Here is a 16320-nt window from a genome sequence, read left to right as displayed (position 1 = left end):
TGCATTGACTATGGTTATTAAGATGAATACCTCTTCTTAAAAGTTTTCCAGAACTGAAATACAACTGCAGTTTGGTTTGAAAAGACCAGAGGTTGATATTTATCACAAGCAGCAGTTGAGGTTACCTAACTTTTCTCTGAACATAGGTAGATAAAGTAGTAGGTGAGGTCTCCCTCTTTGGTGACCCCATCCTATCTGTCACTATAAGCACACTGTATAGCTAGCTCTCAGAAAAGCTAAAAATAGCCACCAATTAGCAAGTGCCTAAAGTTTGCCAGGACTCAGGCTGAGTGCTTTTCATGGATTATCTCACTTAATCCTTCTGACTGCTCTATGAAGTATATTCTGTTACTATCCGCACTTTATAAATGGAAAAACTAGGACTTGGGAGGTTAAGTTGCTGGACCAAGGCTTTAGGCTACCACAGAGCCATACTTTAAACTCAGAATTTCTGACCCCAGAAACCATGCATGAAATCATGGAGCTTCACTGCCTCTCAATAACACTTAACAGAGTATCATAGTGTAGCCCAAAAATTATCTGTGTGTGTATCTGGCTCTTTCTCTAGATGATGAACACCTTGGGGGCAGGGAGCACAGCATAACTTCTTTTTCAATCTCCTGCACCACATACGGGGCCTGGCACACAACAAATAGTTATTTAATGACTAGGAATAAGTGGCAAATTCAGAATAATCATGTCACTAAATTCAGGGGATTATGGAGAGATGTGACATTTGAGACCACCAAGGGTATGATCACCTCCTTTAAGCAAAACTGAGACCTTTAGCTCCTTGGACATGGGGTGATTTTTAGGAGCACATCAATTCTCTGCAGTGCACTATGAGGCTGGCAGCATGCAGTGGAGACCCAGCATACGTAGTAGGTAGGACAGCACCCCGAGGAGCAAGGCATAGGTCCTTCAAGGTCATGGATGGTTAACTTATGAGGCCAAGGTCTGAAAGCAATGTGAATGCCAATGGTATAATGCTGGAAAATGCTGCCAAGTTATAAAATGAATTACTATTATCACTTCTGGTCTTTTCAGCCATCAGGATACAAACATAGACAACAGACAAACATGCAATCACTCAGAGTGGCACCTCCAAATATAAAGGAACATATACTGAGAAACGAGAGTCCATTCCAAACCAAGTATGTTTACTAGAGGGTGGGAAATGAATATAGGAACAGTCCAGCTGACTAACCTACAATGCCCTAGGTGGCACTGGGTGAAGATCAGCTTTCTACTGCGTTAGGGATCAGATCTCTAATCAGCCCTTCATTTCTTTCTTCATTAGAAAGTACTTCCTGAATGTCTACCATGTGCAAGCCATTTGTGTTAGGAGCTGCCGAAGATCCAAAGGTGACTGAGATAACAGTACTTAGGAATATTGTATTTTACCAGCAGAGATATCATATGCAGAAATGATAACACTTATTAGAGTGAGTTTGAGCCTTGATTTTCACATCTTTAATTGAGGATAAGAATAATACTGACCCTAGAGGATTAATGGAAGAATAAGTAGGAGATATGTTATTGTATACACACTGTTCAATTCAATACTCAGCACATGGAAAACACCAACAAAATATGTCTTTCATTTTAGGATTATAGACCAGGGGTTGGTAAACTATGTCCCATGGGCCAAGTCTGGCCAAATATTGTGCTTACGTACAGCTGACGAGCTAAGAATGGCTTTTACTTTTTTAAATGACTGAAAATAATCAAAAGAAGGATATTTTGTGACAGATGAAAACTACGTAAAATTCAAATTTTAATGCCCATCAATAAAGTTTTATTAGGACACAGCTAATGTTCACCCCTTTGCATACTGACTATGCTGCTCTTGCACTTCAAAGGCAGAGTTGAGTAGTTATGACAAGAGACCATCTGGCCAACAAGCCTAAATTATTTACTTTCTGGTCCGTTATAGAGAAAGCATGCTGACCCCTGATAGACACAGTGGAACTGCTGGTTCAATCTAATGGGAATACTTTCATTTTCATTAGCAGATCAGAAGGAAGTATGCTCACTGGAGCATATCCACGAAGATAAACTGTAAACATGCACTTACAAGGACAGCTCAGCCCATGGTGATTTGATTTGCTGCTCTAAATTCTTCATGGAGCTCTCTGCAGCACTCTCGGTGTATTGGAAAATTGGGGATTGTGTATCATAGCATTTCAGACACGTGGTGCCCAAATGCTGCTTCCAGATCCACTTGAGCTGGCTGACTCACTTAGTCACACTACATCATTATTAATATCAAATAATAAACATGAGTAGCAGATAATTCATATTTTTGGGGGTTGAGATGATTTTTAAAGTCACAGCACATTATTTCTCCAAACCTATTCCATAGTGCCACTGCTTTGAAAGTGAGCACTTTGATCAGGGGGAAAAAATAAGGGAGAGGAATATGCTTGGGTGGAGGGAAGGAGAAATCCACCGCAAAGCAACCTTCTACTGTGTGTTTGGAGAGCATCTGCTTCATCGCAGTCACATCTCTGTTTACTATTTAAAGCTTCTTATTTGCGGAAGCCTCCTCAGACCATATGTTATCAACAAATGTTGCTAATCAAATACACACAGTAATTTTCATTAGAATTTCCTCCACCCACCCCCACCCCCCATGAACAAAAAAACATTTGCCACAAAGGGAATATACCTCCCAAAATGACAGTAAACATCCACTGCAAACCTTTGACAACAGAGTGATATTTACAAATGCATATGTGAATAAGCCAAGACAACACATACACTTTAGGCAAATAAGGACCCTTGGAGAATTGGATTTTGTGCAGGTTGGTCTTGGGGGATGATGTCATTAGTTGCCATGGCAATGCTCAGCATAAGGCCATAATTCATGCCACAGAGACAGGATTTGCATTTATTCAAGGTATATGGCTCGTGTGAGCTGGGTGTTAAATTGGTGTGGTTCTTAAAATTAACTGTGAGCTTTAACAAGGGAGTATTGTCATTTCAGGGAATGAAAGTGCCTTGGTCCCGTTGCTAAGAGGGAAAGTTAATAATTGCCTGGAGACAACTGCATTAAAATCTTCTGGCCTGCTTTTCAGGCAGACTGCATGATATTCTATGCCAAGTGAATCAATTGTGCCATCGCAGTGTGTCTCATGCAAACTAATTGATAGGATGTGATTCGGGGCCTTTAATGTACCAGAAAAGCTAAACTACCTCTTATCTACATAAATGAGGCATTTGCTTTGTAGAAATTGGGTTGTTTGTGAGGCAGAGAGATGAAGGCTCTGGTTCGCCTTCTTGACATTTCCACTGGAATGTCTCCTCTCCAGGAATCTGAAATCAAATGTATCCAAACCTCAGCTTTAGCTTTCTCCCCTCACATCTGTTCCTCTAAGGCTTCTCCAGCTTTGCCACAGGAACTGCCAGCCACCCAGACTTCACTCTTGTTTTCTCCTCTTCCTCCCTCATCCACTTCATCATCAGGTCTTTCATACCTCCTACATTTATCACACATTGCTATAGAGGAAAATAAATCAGAAAAGGGAGGTTGAAAGTACCAGGAAGAGGGTGGGCCAATGGGGTATTAGCAGATGTGATGGAAACAGAGGCTTAGAATGTGCTTGTGTGGCTGGGCTTACCCTCTGGTGCCTCTGTCATCCTCAGAAGCAGAGCTTCTTTCAGGTAGCTGTTATCGCTCCAACCTGCATCCAAGATGCAGGAACAGGCCTGAGGCCAACACACAGTGAGGAGCCAAGACCAACCAGACCCACATATTGAAGCAGAGCCACCCAGATGAGCCTGGCATGAATCAGCCAACCCCTACCAATTTGCAGATGAATGAAGGAAATAAATGACTATAGTTTTAAACCATTGAGTTTTAGATGGTTTGTTACATAGCAATAGCCAACTGATATAGTGCCTTTGTTTGGCACTCGTCATTGTGGTTCTACTGAATGTTCAATAGTTTGGTCTGGAGTCGTCAGGTAGAATGGTACATCCTGGAGAACCCAGACATATGTTATAGTCCCTTCATACTCTTAAAAAAGTCTATTGCAGGGGGATCCCTGAGTAGCTCAGCGGTTTAGCACCTGCCTTCAGCCCAGGGCATGATCCTGGAGTCCCAGGATCGAATCCCACATCAGGCTCCCTGCATGGAGCCTGCTTCTCCCTCTGCCTGTGTCTCTGCCTCTCTCTGTGTGTATGTGTGTGTCTCATGAATAAATAAATAAAATCTTTAATAAATAAACAAATAAAAAGTCTATTGCAATCACTCAATAAACACCTGCCTATTGACCTTGCTGCCTTAGAAAAATAGTTTCCAGCTCATATGTCCTCAGAAAACAGCCTCCCTGTTTGCCAGTCTCTCCACAGTATGAGAACTGGATTGCGGCCTGATTGTGCCGGCTAAGGCTGCCAAAAGCACGGTCTGGGTCCCCTAATGAGCAAGAGTGTCAACACCTCCCAAGACCAAGGCAGGCAGCCAAGGTCTCTCAACCCACTTGCGGTCAAGTGCTCCCAGGGGAAGCCCTTACCACATCAAAGGTGCCCCGATCAAGCCTCCCACATGGAAAGCAATGACCATGAAGCCAACCTCAGCAGCATTCAAGTGATCCTAGCATTTGTGGCTCTGACTGAGTAGGCACCCAAGCTGCGCTGGGCACTCAGAGGCAGTACTTGAAGGGTTCAGGCATAGCCATTCAGAGGTTTGGCTGCCCTCCATGCAGCCAGCCCCATCCTGTGAGACCTCCCAGTTGCCTTTGACAGAGGGGATTATGGGAATTGTTGTTGGTTTTGCTTTCATGGGCTAGGTTCCCATCATCCCACAGAGAAGGATCCCTGAGGACACTGTTGCGAGCCATGCTTGTCTCTTCCTCTGGGACTGGCTTGTAGATTTGTTCTTTATTTTCCCCTCTGTTTAACATTTATGAGAAACTACTGGGAGTGGTCATGAATGCCAGGAGTCTCAAAGGGAAATGGTGAATGGGCCAGCTGGCCAAACGTCCATTCTGAACTGAGTCTGAAATCACTGGGGCAATTGCTCTTGAAGCCACAGGTATGGCATTGGCCCAATGTAGAGCCAGAGAACTGTCCTTCAAAAATGACAAATCTGAGTTGTAGAGAACTATTACCACTGCTCAAGCAGATCACGGTATACTGACACCATCTCAGTAGAGTGAAAATACCACCCATATGCCTAGCCAAATCTGGCTCCCCTTGCACTGGCCACCACAGTCCTCCACAGGGCCTAGCTACTTTTACTCTGAGATTCCCAATCACACAATGTTAAACATGCTAAAAGTACTCCAAATCATCTTGTAAAAAAAATGTATAAAAAAGTGGATAAAAGTTGAATTGCATTCGACTAGTGGATATAGGTTAAATTTAAAAGACATTTAATTTGATATTATTTTTGATTTTGCTGTTATCTTTATTTAAGAGTTACTCCATTTCCTTTTGAGATTTTGATAGTTTCCTAGGCTCTTGAACACTACATGGGCCAAGGCACTGTACCTACTTAAGTCTAGAGAATAAGGCATGCTTGGGTGGCTCAGTGGTTGAGCAACTGCCTTTGGCTCAGGATCAATTCCCTGATTGGGGTCCCCATGGGGAGCCTGCTTATCCTTCTGCCTGTGTCTCTGCCTCTCTCTGTGTGTCTCTCATGAATAAATATATAAAATCTTAAAAAATAAAGTGTAGTGAATAAGATAACTGCAAGGCCAAGTGTCTTGCACCCAGATGTAACTAAAATGTTACATCTGGCTCTGGTTTCACTCTGAAATAATAAATTTGAGGGCTCAGCAATTGATAAGAGCCAGAATTAACTATAATTTGCTTCAATTCAACCTGTACACATTCCTAATAAAAATCAGTTTTATGTCCTTTGCCCAGGTAAAGTAAGCGGACAGACATTCCTATCACACACTTCTACCTGGAAGGTCTGTGTACTTTCCTTGTCTCAGTACTAGGGAGACATAAACTTACAGGAGAGTGCTCAACCAAGCGTACCTGCAATGCCCAATGTGAGGGCCCATCATTCATTCAGTTCGAGACTAAGTTTTCTTGTTTGCTATGGATTGGACAGTATTAAAGTTGCCTTCTTTAACTCCCTGAGTGGGTAATGGTTGTAAAAACCTTTTAGTGCTTCTAAAGTTCTTACAAGTGTTAGTTATCTTTTCACAGTGGAGACTTTTTGTTTGTTTGTTTGTTTTTTTGGTCCCATAAGGATGCCTGATTCCTTCCTTCCTGCATCTTCCCTTCCTTGTTTAGAGATGTTGTGCAAGGCATACAATGAAATCCATGTGGAACTCCTCAGATTCACAGTGCCTCTCAGCTTTGCTTTTAATGGTTTCCACCTCATTTAGGCCTAGTGCTTGGAAAGTCAAGCGGCAAAAACAAAGCCAGGTGCAGCTTCTGAGAAAATCTGAAGATGCTGTGGTTAGAAATTTGGGCTTTACAGTCATATGGACTGGTGTGAATCTTGGCTCTTTGTCTGAGGGGCTGTGTGACTGTGAGCAAGAGACATAACCTCTCTGAGCCTTAGTCTCCTCATCTGTAGTTTGGAGAGAAGCAAAACACCTGCCACATGGGCTTATTACAAAAAAATAAATTATATAATTCAGGCAAAGCACTGGAAAGGCAAACACATGATGGGGCTTGGCCAAATACATGTGAGCTGCTGTTATGAATAAGCTCCTGGAAGTAACAGTCATTTAAAAGGAATTTTAGGAAGCCAAGCGGTTGAATTTGTAGGCTAGCACAAATTTAGTCATAACTAATCTTATAAACAACAACAACAACACCACTTTTTTTTTTTTTTTTTTCAGAGCTGGGTGGTTAGGACCAACCATAATCTATTTACCATTAAATTCTATGTATTTTGATAGACTTGTTTCCAGACGTTTATGATCAAGATATCTACTTAGAATTATTCAAACAGCAAGTGAAGCGCAGATTCCTTCTTCCAGTCCTCCTACTACCTCACTGGCCATGCCTCCTCAGTCCCCTTTGCTGCTTTTCTTCCTCTTGTCTCTAAATTTTATCACACCCAGGCCTCAGTCTGCAAACCTCTCCTTTTCTCTATCTACAGCAGTGGTTCTCAATGGGGGCTATCTTGCTTCCTCTCTCATCCCCTGGATACATTTGGCAATGCCTAGAGACACTTTTGGTAGTCATGACTGTGGTTGGGGGTCATGACTGACATCTTTGAATAAAGGCCATGGATGCTGCTAAACTTCCTACAATCAACAGGACAATCTTCAGCAATGAAGAATGATCCAGGTCAAAATGTCAGTAATGCTGAGGTTGAGAAATCCTGGTCTACATTGATCACACCAGTGATGTTTAATAGGCACTCCAACTTAATATGTTTAATCCCTCAACTTTTAATCTTTTCTACCCAAAATCCAAACTGGTTGCTCCTAAAGTCTTCCTCATGTCAGCAATTTGCAACTCCATCCTTTCAATTGTGCTAGAAAAATCTGTAGCTCCAGCAAATCTGTTGGTTATATCTTCAAAGTACAGGCATAGTCACTTCTGACTGCTCCACCGACCCCACTCTGGTTCAAGTCACCATCGTCTCTCTCCGTTGACTTATTACTATAGCCTTCTAATGTGTTTTTCTGCATTTTCCTTGTGTCCTGCAAACCCTCAGAAGCCAGAATAATCCTTTAAAATGGAAATCAGTTATGATCACTCCTCTGCTCAAAATCCTCCTAGTGTTTGCCCATCTCAGTCAAAATAAATGACAAAATCTTCACTATCGCCTCAAAGGCCCTACGTAAGTTGGACCTTCACTGCCTCTGACCTTCACTTTCACTGTTCTTTACTCAGCTCCAGCCACAGCTCTTTGTTGTTCTTTAAAAATTCTTTTTTTTTTTTTTTTTTTTTTTTTGTTCTTTAAAAATTCTTAACACACTTCCACCTCAGGGCCTTTGGAGCTGAGGTTTCCTATCTTTTGAAATCCTCCTGCCCCAGTATTCTGCATGAGTCAGTCTCCAGCTTCCTCCAGGCTCTGCCCAGTCACTCTATCAGTGAACTCTCGCCTGGTTGTCCTGAATAAAACAGTACCCCTAGTACTCCTCATTCTCTATTTTTCCCCTGAGCACTTGCTGCCATCCAACATATATTTTATTTTCTCTTGTTCTTGTCTTTATTGCCTGTCTCTTCCCACTAGAAGCCAAGCTCTGTGAAGGGCAGAGGCTTTCGTCTGCTTTTTTCCCTGCATATCTAGATCTAGACTAATGCCTGACACACTGCAGGGATTTCATAAATACTTGTTTAACCAATAATCAATTTTGAAATAGTGTTATTTATGAATTTTAATGTCAGAATAATTTTCATTCATTATAAACAGGCTATTCCAAATGCACTAAACCAGGAATCAGTTCTTTGCCACTTATATGTTGTATAGCCATAGGAAGCAACTTAAATTCTTTGGGCCTCAGGTGCCTCATCTGAAAACTCATCAGAGTTTCAATTTCTAAGTTGTTATGAGGTTAAATGAAATAAAGCATATAAAGTATTTGGTATCATGCCCATGACATACAGAACACTGAGAAACTAGTAACAGGTGAAGTGATAATAATGGGGCTGTACACGGGGATTTTTTTTTTCTAGTCTGTACAGGAACCCACCAAGAATTCACTTTTTAACCTCCAAATTCAAAGACTCTCCCTGAGTGTCCCCACCTGCCTCTTTCTTATCTATCCACAGCTAGAATTCTAGGCCAGGTCTGGGGTCCCCCAGGCTTCTGAGCCCTCTGATTTCACTTATTTTAATCCAATTCATTTCAATAGATAATGGCCTTAAGTACTGAAGGGCAGTATTATATTTATAATGGAGATGAGTCACTGGGTGCCAGGCAAACGACTTTTGTCCTGTACTTGCAAGATGAGAGAAGCAGGAGCAATAATACAGAATTAGGGACAATAAAGAATTGATTGGACAGCTTCCCTTACTGATCTTTTTGCATTTCCCAGTGAATGAGAGCAGGTTTATCAATTTAGCTGCAAAAGAGCTCATTTGTTGTCGTTGCTTTTGGTTGTTGTTTTTCAACTGTTTGTTCAGTTACAAATTCACCCACCTGTCCAATCTATGTTGAGCACCGTATGTGTCAGGCACTGTTCTAAGTTCAGGGCAAGACTGAATGAATAAGACAAAGAGGTTCCTTGTACTCATGAAGATAACCAAATAAAATAAGCATGGTGATTTCTGAAAATAATAGGACCTATGAAGATAGGAGAAGGGCTTCATGGAACAGAGAGTAGCTGGGGCAGAGCTACATTAGGTGGGTGGTCAGGGGATATCCTGTCCCAGGATGTGATGCTTGAGCTGATACCAGAAAAGAGGGGTCTCCATCCTCCTCTATTCTCTCTGTTAGTGAAATAAAGGGAGAATGAAGTGATGGAATCACAGCTTCAAACCCACCAGAAGGGGGGGGACCTAAATTCTTGGTCTGTACTTTATCTCTGGTACCCCAGCATCCTGAAAATACCCACTGAGCAAATGAATGAGTCTAGTTTGTTATCCTCTCTCCCTTCCTCTTTCCCTGTGTCTCCGTTTCTCTGTCTCCTTGTCTCTCCAGTGCTCTTTCTCAGTTTTCAGAGCTCCAACGTAAACCAAGCAGGAGTTTAATTAGCAGATATAAGAAAGAAGGGTCTCATGATGAAATTTGTTCAGGAAATACTATCTTAACCCAAAACTGGTGACTTTCTGTAGGATTTCTCAGAATTTCTATTATGCTAATATACATTCTAAATCTTCAAGAGGGACCATAGCATACATTTCCCAAACTTATGTAACTATAGAAACTTTTTCCCAAAGAGGTTCATGAATGGCTAGGGTGTAGTGGGTCATACTCTGAGAAACTTTGAATGAAACTGACCAATGCAACAAGGAAATTCTTGTTAGCTAATAATTTGGTTCTGGATAACCAATGTCATCTCTAAAGAATGTTGGGGCAGGGCGTCCTCCTCTTATACCAATACTAGTATCCTGGTATAATCAGTAAAATTAATTATCACTGTGTAAAAGAAAGTAATCAAACCACTTAAAAGGCTCAGCTAGAAGGATACAAGGAAGGCTGTTCAATCTGCTGTGGGTGGCACAGTTGGTGGAAAAGATCTGGGGGATGTGGAAAAAGGGAGGGACCCCTATATACATCTTTTTCTCCCTACTCCTCTCTGTCCTTCCTGAGTTACCACCATTCAGCATGACCTTGAAAGAATATCCCTTTCCTGCATCCTAACTCCCTATCTGCTGCAGGCAGAAGGCTTGGGGGGAAATCTTAAATTGTTACATTCTAGTCTGTGTAATGCATCCATTTTAACTATTAACCACCACCATGGTCATCAGTTCATTCCAATAGCTACCACTTACTGAGCACTTACTATGAGCCAGGCACTGTTCTGCATGCTTGCCTCTACACTGTCTCATTGAATCCTTACAGTGAAGCTGTGGGGTGGTGAGAGTTGTTAGCCCTGTTTCACAGATGAGGAAACTAAAATTTAGAAATATTAAGTAACTTAAGAAAGGTCACATGTTTGCTAAGTGGTAAATGTGACTTTCCCTTCCTGATGTTTGAGTCCTATTCTCAGTCATTTTACTCTAATGAATTGATCCAGGATCTCAGGTAGGGTCATTAGACCCTCAAGGGCTCCAAACATGTGGGTAAATATGCAGGCAGTGGTCAGAAAACCAAGCTGAGCTGAGTTTTGTGAGCCTTCTCCAAAGGTAAGCTTTTGACTCCTGTTTGCAAAGTCAGTGCCTGAGTTATGATATAGAAATTCTAATAATTAAGAAGTGAATATCTAAAAAAGAACAGTAAAGATGAGAACTTTAATGAATGATCCTCGATCATGTTGATGATGATTTCCCAAAGGTAAAGAGCCAGAGACTTGGCAATCGTTTGAAAAGGCTCAATACCTGGATAGGCATGAAGCTTAGCTCCTACTCCTTATCCTATCATCTTCTGGAAACAGCATTTGTTGCCTGACCCTTGTAAGCATTTCCATTTATGATCCCTGCTGCAAGGAATAGGGAGTCTTTGGCAGGGCAGTTATGCAATGATTATTGTATATGTATGTACATAATCTATACATAATGATGTAATATTTATTATTATGTAGCATCTATGATCTGGAGCTCTGAAATCAGGCATACCTGGGTTCTGTGTATCAGATATTGGTGCAGATAGAGATATGGCAGATTGCTATCTAGCTATGTGATCTTGAGTAAATCTTCTAACCTCTCTGAGCCCCAAATTTCTCATTTGTAAATGGGAAATAAGAACGTCTACCTCTTTTGGATGTTGCAAAGATTAGATGAGACAATAAATGTTAAGGGTTCAGCACTGTGTCTGGTACCAATGGAAGTCCTCAATAAATGTTAGTTGGCTTGTAACTGAGGATGATAACTGGTTAAGAATGTAGAGAAAGATCAGACTAAGGAGAGGCCAGGGAGCAAAAAAGAGTTTTGATGGGACAAGAGAAGGGAGTCAAAATCATACGTTGCAGGGAGGATGGATAAGGTACTGAAACAGAGATTTCTAGGCTGTATCCCATACATACTACATAAGAATTGATAGAGAATAGCCTGTCCAAGAGTGTTTGTTTTTAATTATTCTCCTTGGTGATTTTGATGCTTGGTTATGTTTGTGAATTACTGTACATAGTCTACAACAGAGTCTGGGCAAAGAGCAAACAGGCCTACAAAAATGCTTCAAGTTTCATGAATATGAACAACTGAACAGGCTTTGGTCTCCCAGTCATAGATTTTGCCTCAATATTGGGTGGCCCTTTAAAGAAAGAAAGGGTGAATTACTCAGTTTCCTTGAGATGCTGACCACAGGTAATTTGTCTTTTCTAGTTTGTCAGTGGCTAATGGGCATGTTGGAACAGTGGCTCTTGGAATGATGACTCTGTAAGAGTTGTAATACTGACTGTTAGTAGTAGGAAGTTATAGCATGATTCTCCCACTCTCTAGAAAATAATGGTAATAACAAAGCCGTGGCTGAGTGCTTACTATGAGTCATTGTTCTAGGTGCTTTTACACGGGCTATCTCATTTAGTAAAAAAGAATTGAATTTGAGTTGAATGAATGTTGACTATTACATGTCTCAGTTGGACGAGGTCAGCCAAACTCAAGAAGACTTGATAAAGCACTGGAGTCTAAGACACCAATTTGCACTCTATTCCTAGAAAGCAGATGTAGATGAAGAAAGAATGGTCTGCTTTAATGTGACTATCTCACAATATTGTGGGACTATCAAGCAACCAACAGATATAAGGTCAATCCCAGAGGGAAGGTGAGGGAGAGAAGCAGAAGGAGAAGAAAAAGAAGAAGAAAGGAGAAAAAGAAAAGAGAAAAAAGGAGGAGTGGGAAGGAGGAGGAGGAGGAGAAGGAGAAAAGCATTTGTTTTTGAGGAAGATGTTGTGATAAGTAAATTTGTTGAGAATCAGAATTCAGTAACCATTAGTATTTTAACCACCCCTCCCATTGCTTTCAGATTTACATAAATAAAATAACTTCACGACCTTCTGAGTACTGCCACATAGTTTCACCTCCTTTCCCATGATGGAGAAGAGCAGAATCAATACTACACTGCTTTTCAATTAAGCTCTAGTCTACGTTGCCCCAAGGAAGTATATGTGTCTTTTTTCTCTGCCTACAAATGCCTTCCCTCCCTCCAACCAGACTACCAGGAGCTTGGGCTCTGGTAGTTCATTATAAACACAATAAAATCAGGTTTATTCCCTCCATCAATCATCCAAGAAAATTCATAGAACTGTGGTCATTAATTTCATCGCTTTAAGTGGGGAATGATAATTTCATTATCCATTATGATTGCTTGTAAATTTTTATGAATTATTTGCATCATTAAAAATTCAACATGTGCCTAACATGAAAATGTAGAGCTGCTTGGATTAGACAGACTCTTGTTTTTCTTCTCCTTCTGTTTTATGTCAGGCACGATTATTGGTGATGTTTAGGGTGTTAAAACTTTCTCTTCTTCTTCATAGAAGGTGGCAAAAACAAAGCTATGTTCTGGGGCAGAGTGAGAGAAAATGCCAAAAAAATTAGATAAATGATACAAATGAGTGACTGATATATAGTTTAGCCCTTTCTTCAGGGGTGGTATTTGTAGGGCAATTTAAATGTTTGGCATATATTCGTACCTTACCATAAAGAGTTACATTACGCCTGATGGTCATGTCTAGGGACAATGGCTTGGCCAATGCTTTATTTGTAATAATGGATCGTGTTACAGCACATCTTGTCTTTAGTTCTACATCTTGTCTATAATTCTTTGTATATTGTCCACAACATTTATGCTTACTATATTTTACTATATCCTCGACAGGATGCTCAGCCCTGTACAGCCATCATCTGCTTGCAACAAACCAGTGATGCAAGTACATCCTTGCAACAAACCAGTGACGTAGGTACGCCTACTTCTTTTTTACAAGTAAAGTGTCCCAGAGACTCAGCAAGGCTGAGGGCAGTTTTTGAATGTTTAATACCAAAGACAACTCATCATAGATATATGTTCTATCTATATATTGTATTATGTCCAAATTTTATTAAAATTGTTTGAGCAAGGGGATTCCTGGGTGGCTCAGTGGTTTAGTGCCTGCCTTTGGCCTGGGGAGTGATCCTGGAGTCCAGGGATCGAGTCCCACATCGGGCTCCCTGCATGGAGCCTGCTTCTCCCTCTGCCTGTGTCTCTGCCTCTCTCTCTCTCTCTCTCTCTCTCTCTGTGTGTGTGTGTGTATCTCATGAATAAATAAATAAAATCTTTAAAAAAATTGTTTGAGCAAACTTAGCCATGTTTTAATTACAGATAAATTTTTATGCACATATCCCTTAAACCCTGTAAGAAAAATCATGCAGAAAAGGGTAGACATCTTAAATTTTATGGTTTTATGGTACTCCGGCACCCTGGGAAAAGATGTATGATCCATTTCTCAATAGACATTAATTGATGATCTTCTCTCAGTATACTACAATGTTAAGTTTTGAGGTGCTAAGAAGATGTCTAGCTCCCATTTTCTGCCCTAGTTCATTTGAAGGACTGAATAATTACCTGTACAATTAAGGAACTGCAAAGAGGAACTAAACAGTTTAATATAGTTCAAGAAATGTCCTAAGGCAGAATACAGTGAGCTAATAAATGAATAATAGAGGTAATGAAGACTGGTTCAGGAGAGAATGAAACTGATGTGGTGGCAGGGATTTGGGAATCCATCACAGTGTGTGTGTGTGGAGGGGCAACTAGAATAGATCTTAAAAATGGATAAAATCTGGACAGGCAGAGGGAGTGTATTGGGGAGGGGAAGTTGAAAACAATTGTTGCTCAAAATCTTTCAGTACTGCCCTTTGCTCTCAGGATAAATTTCAAATTCTGTGTTCATTTCTTCAATTAATAAGTAGTTATCAAGCACCTACTGTGCTTGGAATCATTGCAGACATGATCCCTGCTTTTATGAGCCCTAGGCTAATGGAGAAGCCCAAAATGAAATGAGGACATGTGTGATGATATTTATGAAAGGGAAGGCAGAGGGACTGAAAGATCATGTAATGTGGAAGAGTATTTAATATAGGGATTAGAGAGGGGAAGGCTGCTTAGTAACAATAATAGCATCTGACACACATAGAGTTAGTTCTTCACTTTCAGAGAAGTGTTGGGAGTTATGGAGGATGGCTGACTTAGGCTGCTGGATAAAGAAACTTGTAGATTTGGTATGATAAATGAGCTATCACAGGGCAGGGAGAGTTGGTCCCAGGAAAATTGGTGCAGCTCACAGGCATGTGTTATTTTTTCCTGTTCAACATTCTTGCCCCTGCTTGTAGGTATAACATTCCCATCCTTCCATGGGCACCATCTCTCCCGGACCTTGTTCGTATGGTTTGAGTGAAGCTGACCCCAATCCTGAATTGAGAGGTTGTCATTCTTGGTGCTGTATTTCCTAGGCTATGATGACTGGTTCATGGGTGGATACCTGACTCAGTGGATTCAATAAGAGTCAGCCATAAGACTTTGGCTAAAACCACAGGGAAGGAGAAACATTTTCTGCTGAATTTACTATACTCACTGAATGTAATCCATGAGCCCTTGGCAGCAAACGGCCACTATAAAGTATTAGAAGCCCCCTCCCATAAGGAAAGAGGCTACTTGATAATGAAGACAACCCAAAGAAAAAGAGCTGAAATAGGAAGAAACTTTTGTTGATATCTTTTGAGCATCTAGATCCAGCCATGCCTGTAGCCCCAGACTCTTCCGTTATAGGGAATAATGCAATCTCTTTTCAGTCTAAGCTAGTTAGAATTAGGGTTCTGTTAATTGCCACAGAAGAAGGCTTTAGTAAAGCAAAGCCCCATCTACCTGTATTTTTCACCCACCTCCTCATTTCCCATTTTACTTCTTCCTTTATTCTATGTATCTCTTCCTCTCAAATGCCTGCTGTCTCATGCTCAGAGCCTGACATATTACTCTTCCAATTGTCTTGGCACTACTCCATTATTTGGACATTTGAAAACTCTTCTTAATCAAATTTTACTTGCCTTGACTTTTATTCCTTCAGGTTCTTAATAGAATACTGACTAGTCTGAAAACCTTTATCTATTCATTCAGCTCACTTACTGGCACCTAGTATTCAGGTGCTGTACTAGATACTTTGAGTATTAGGTAGTAAATGTCCCTGCTCTTAGACAGCTAACATTCTAGATTAGTTACAATAATCTAAGCTTACATAGGGATTGACGAATATGGATGGAAGACCCAGAGATGGCCAAACTATGTCCTGTTGACCAAAGCTAGCCTGCTGCCGGGTTTTGTAAATACAGTTGTATTGGGGCACATCCATGCTCATTCATCGACGCAGCACGGATGGCTGCCTTCACACCAGAATAGAGGAGTTAAATAGTTGTGACAAAGACTGCATGGCTTGCAAAGCTAAATTATTTGCTCTATGGCCCTTTACAAAAAAGTTTGCCAACCCATGGTCTAACCTATGTTTCCTCACAAAGGAATGTGCAGCATAAATGGGACCCCAAGGGATCTGGTGTTTCAATTCAGTTCTTTTTAATGGTGGATGTACACAAAGGGTACGCTTGAACACTCAAGGGCCTGGTAGCACTGTCTGAAATGCTACTCTGTAAGCCTCACATTTATCCAAAGCATTCTGACATTAAAAACCTTACACATTTTACATTCTGCCCCATAACATGGTTGTTTGTTCCATATAAAAATAATGTTTCAGATTTTAGCAATACATTGATAGGACAAGAAGATGTTGAACTCTAGGACTTTGGATTCCATGAATGTTCCAGGTTGAA

The 16320-nt window shown here is 40.9% G+C and overlaps 1 protein-coding gene and 1 long non-coding RNA gene across 18 annotated transcripts in view; one reads left to right on the top strand and one right to left on the bottom strand.

The window, feature by feature from the left end:
* The window catches only part of CADPS (calcium dependent secretion activator), a 465131-nt gene that overhangs the window by 195240 nt on the left and 253571 nt on the right, over positions 1-16320 (bottom strand). The gene's annotated exons all lie outside the window — the stretch shown is intronic.
* LOC119864673 lies at positions 1299-2296 on the top strand. Its single transcript, XR_005374833.1, has 2 exons — positions 1299-1365; positions 2013-2296. It is a non-coding gene; the product is annotated as an uncharacterized LOC119864673 (long non-coding RNA).

Source organism: Canis lupus, chromosome 20 (assembly GCF_011100685.1).
Source record: "Canis lupus familiaris isolate Mischka breed German Shepherd chromosome 20, alternate assembly UU_Cfam_GSD_1.0, whole genome shotgun sequence".
NCBI classification, from domain to species: Eukaryota; Metazoa; Chordata; class Mammalia; order Carnivora; family Canidae; genus Canis; species Canis lupus.
The sequence above is the reverse complement of the archived record's forward strand: the minus strand, read 5'-3'. Positions and strand labels throughout refer to the sequence as shown.